Here is a 5000-nt window from a genome sequence, read left to right as displayed (position 1 = left end):
CTATTTCCAGATCTCTGGCAACTTGAGACCTGGCCATCAGGATGGCGTCCTTGGGGGAGAAGCAGATAGAGAGAAATCCTACGCTGACAGTTGGGATCCCTCGAGAGCCAGCTGTACGCGTTGATCAGCCTCCCTACGAAAATAAACAAAGGTCTTCTCGAACGAGATAAGATTTTTGAAAGCAACCACGTGTACAAGACTGTTTTTTAACATTATACGATTCGACTAAATCTCGATTGACAATATACAAAAATACTATGCATACAGTTTTAATTGGTTTTATAAAGTTGAGTTAAAAACAGGCTCTGGGGCCAGGGAGACTATTTAGTATCCAAATGTAACAGGAGAACCTCACAGATACAGTATTGTATTAAGTTATAGTTGAGATTACTCAATTTTCTTATCTTATTTCCAATTTTCCCTTTCTAAGTCTTCGTATATTTCCTTCTCATCTCATCGTTCATGTCCCGAATGCTCAATTTCTTATCTTATTTCCAATTTCCCCTTTTCGAGTCTCCGTATCTTTCCCTTCCCAACTCCCAGTTCATATTCCATTTACTCAAGTTTTTTTTTTTTATCTTATTCCAAAATTTTCAGTTTCTTACCCTTCGTATTTTTTTAGGCTGATAGGCCTAGGCGAAAAAAACCTGAAAACGCCCAACGGCTGACACATCCAACCTTCATCTCCATCCTCCTCCTCCTCCTCCTCATTGGGCAGTTTCTTCCTCCCCAGGGGCGACCCGTCACAGCCATACCTCTTCCTCTAAGAGGGCCTCGCGTTTTGTTTGAGGGCGTGTGCAAACGACGTTCCTCGAAATAGGGTCGCTGCTAAAATTGTGTTATTAAATGTATACTACGAAGGATTGTTGCTTTTTAAAATTAGGGGGAAATATCTGGGGATTGGTCCATTTACTGACGCAACAACAACAACAACAATAACAATAACAATAATAATAATAATAATAATAATAATAATAATAATAATACAATTAATAATGTTGTTCAAGAGTAATCAATGATAATTCAATGTGAATTCGGCTGTTTTATCATTATCACCTCGAGTAATCCACAGTAATTCATTGTGAATTCGGATGTTTTTATTATTATTCATCAAAGAATATTCGACGATAATTCATTGTGAATTCGGCTTTTTTACCATTATTAACTCAAGGGTAGTCAACGATTATTCATTGTGAATTCGGCTGTTTTTATCATTAACAACTCAAGATTAATCAAATAATTCATTGTGAATTCGACTGTTTATAACATGACTAACATCATACCAGTTGAAAAAGAAAGTAAACATTTTCATTCTTCAGTTGAAGGCGTTGTAATGTGTACAGTAGTGCACACTTCAAATTCAAATAACAAGAATTTTAATAAACATTCCAATTTGTAATGCACATGTCAGACCAAAAGTAACTGACAGCTTTCAGACACGATATATTCTACAATGCATATTATGAGTTATAAGTATATGAGACAGTGTCAATTTAAAACGTATCTTGTACTGTATATAAAATAACTATTTCTTTTAAACACAAGGTGAAATTGAAATTTAATATTACTAAACTTTTAAAAAGTATTTAATTCGCTGTTTCTTGTCGAAAATAACGCGTTCGCCTTGCGTTCGCCTGACGGCAGATCGACCCAAGCCTAGGACCGTGAGTTTAAGCTATTTACAGGGGAGGATACTGGTATGGTTAGGCACCTCCCTAGCTGACGTTCTGGTGAGTGTCTCTTCAGATGATACTGGAACTGAAACGAGGCACCTTTAACCTTAAGACGTAAATCATTAACAGGAATATTTACCAGATAGTAACTCATCACCATTAATGACGAAAATTATTTGAATCATTACCAAATTAGATAGGTACCAATAATTTGTCATTCCCGGACGGTAAACAGTTCGACTGTGAAACCTTAAGAAACAATCATAAACACTAACACAAGTTTTTTTCCCACGCCATTGCTTACTAAGATTCTACGAATAACTGCTCTTATAACGTGCTGTTGTGATAATAGACAGACATATGGACACAAACACTCATATATATATATATATATATATATATATATATATATATATATATATATATATATATATATATATATAATATATATATATATATATAGTATATATACATATATATATACATATACATATTACATGTATATATATACATATATACATACATATACATATTACATATATATATATATATATATATATATATATATCTTTCTGAAAGGGGATAGCTTAACGTGGTGAACGGGTTTGTATATCACCATGATCAGCACTACTAGGGTGGTTTGCTATGAGCGATCAGACAAAAGTCTTCCACCACCACCAATCCGCAGTTAGCCAGATATCAATAAGGGCATGTGTGAGGCCTCTGTCCTGCAGTGGACTAGAAACGGCTGCACTTGTTATTGCTGTTATATATGTGAGTGTGTGTGTATATAAATATATATATATATATATATATATATATATATATATATATATATATATATATATATATATATATATATACTGTATATATATATATATATATATATATATATATATATATATACCTAACATTTGACAAATACGTAAGAAGAATGTGATTAATTCACTCTGAACTTAGCATAAGGATAAAATATGTACCCTGTACTTAATTTCCTCAAACTGAAATATTTCTCACATAATCAAACAAAATATACTGATTTCTGACCGAACAGTTTTCAATTTAATAAAAAAAAATTCTTTATAGTAGAATATAAACTACATAAAGCAATACATAATCTAATTAATATTCCAGATTAAATGCCCCTCTATAATGGAAAAAAGTATACCCCAAATGCTTTCAAATTGTATGACAATAAAAAAAAAAGAATATTCCTAATTCAGTGACCGCAAAATGAAAAATTTCGCAGATGAAATATGCATCAGGTGCCGGGAATTCAGACACTAAATATTCAACACAAATGTAAAAAAAAAATTATATGAATGAATAATTTATGATGCCTAAAACGAAAAGAGAAATATTCCTACATAAATAGGCATCCATTTTCATTTTCTGCTTTCTGGATGAAATTCTTCACACAAAATGTGTGGATGTTCTTTGCAGTATCCTAACCCATCTTCTTAGATACAACCCCCCCCCCCCCCCACACACACACACACATACACCTAACCCGGCCTAGGTGTCTAACTCATTCAACGTAACCTAAATTCAGTTTCCATTACCAGTAAACAACAACAACAACTACAACAACAAATACAGCAATAATAATAATAATAATAATAATAATAATAATAATAATGATAATAATAATAATAATAATAATAATAATAATAATAATAATAATAATAATAATCTCCCTTATATAATAGAAAAAGTGTTTAGCTAAAATATATGTACAAATATATATATATATATATATATATATATATATATATATATGTACATATATACATATATATATGTACATATATATATATATATATATATATATATATATATATATATATATATACATATCATCATCATCACCATCATCTCCTCCTACGCCTATTGACGCAAAGGGCCTCCATCTTGAGCTTTTTAATTCAATACTTCTCCATTCAATATATCCTACTTCACGCTTCACAGTCCTTAGCCATGTAGGCCTGTCTCTCTCTCTCTCTCTCTCTCTCTCTCTCTCTCTCTCTCTCTCTCTCTCTCTCTCTCTCTCTCTCTCTCTCTCTCTCTATATATATATATATATATATATATATATATATTTCAGGTCACGTCCAGCGACCCGGTCCTCGGGTAGGGGGGAGAAGTAATAGTCATACCCTGATAAGAAGGGTTGAAGTTAAGAAAGGGGGAGAGGATGGGAAGGGTTAAATCTGTGTGCTATCTAAATATCTAGCCGTCATTTTTGACGGATCGTGTAAACTAGTAATAATGATAAAAGCTAAGAGTATCGTCATATTCTGTATGCATAATACAGTAATAACCCAAGTATGTTCGCGTATGACAAGCTTAATCACCAATCATGTCACTTGAAGTAATCAGACTAATGAATCATAATGGGAGTGGAGTAATCACGTAAGTTAATTACAGAAAAAAATACACTACAATAATTACAAAACATCAAATTATGCAATACCGTCTTATTGGGTTTCAGTTAAATAAATCATTCTAACTGTAAAGGTAACACAAACCTCACAGTACCGATAGTTCTCATATACTGATTATAATACTGACAATGTTAACTTAATTTACTTCTATAGTACTACTCCTATGCTTTACAAAAAAAAAAGGCTTTGATAAATTTAGATTACGATCCGCAAGTCTACATCATTAAAATCAAAATAAAAATTACATTATGACCCGCACTTCTATATTGTTAAATTATACATTGTCAATATCAACATAATGTATATTGGTAAAATTAACCTATGCTATAAAAATAATATACATTGTTAAAATTAATCTACTGTATACTGTTAAAAATAATATACATTGTTAAAATAAATACACCGAGTAACCAAGTGAATTCATTAAAATTAGAACTATGAGGCAAAAAATTCCGTGACAGGGTTAAATTATTCAAAGTAAATCGGAATGACTAATTCAACGAAAGCAAATAAATAGAATTAAAAAGAAATATCTGCAGAGAAGTCAGCCACATGAACAAATTAAGGGTTCAGGTGTTATCAATATGACAGACGATTTTAGTGAATTAACGTCTTAAAATATTTGAAAATAAAAAAGTTGATTAATTGGACGCAATCACTTCCAGATGATTTGATACTACCGCTTGTCCGGCATGATAGCTCAGGGTTAACAGACGAAAAAGGAAAAAGAATATAACATTTAAGCGAATCTAGATATGAAAATTGATGAGAGAGAGAGAGAGAGAGAGAGAGAGAGAGAGAGAGAGAATGGAAAAATATATAAAATGTAAGTAAAACTGACTATGAAAAATTGATGAGAGATAACATTTTAGTAAGCCCAAAT

The sequence above is a fragment of the Palaemon carinicauda genome, chromosome 35 (genome assembly GCF_036898095.1).
Source record: "Palaemon carinicauda isolate YSFRI2023 chromosome 35, ASM3689809v2, whole genome shotgun sequence".
In the NCBI taxonomy this organism is placed as follows: Eukaryota; Metazoa; Arthropoda; class Malacostraca; order Decapoda; family Palaemonidae; genus Palaemon; species Palaemon carinicauda.
This window is presented reverse-complemented; position numbering follows the sequence as displayed.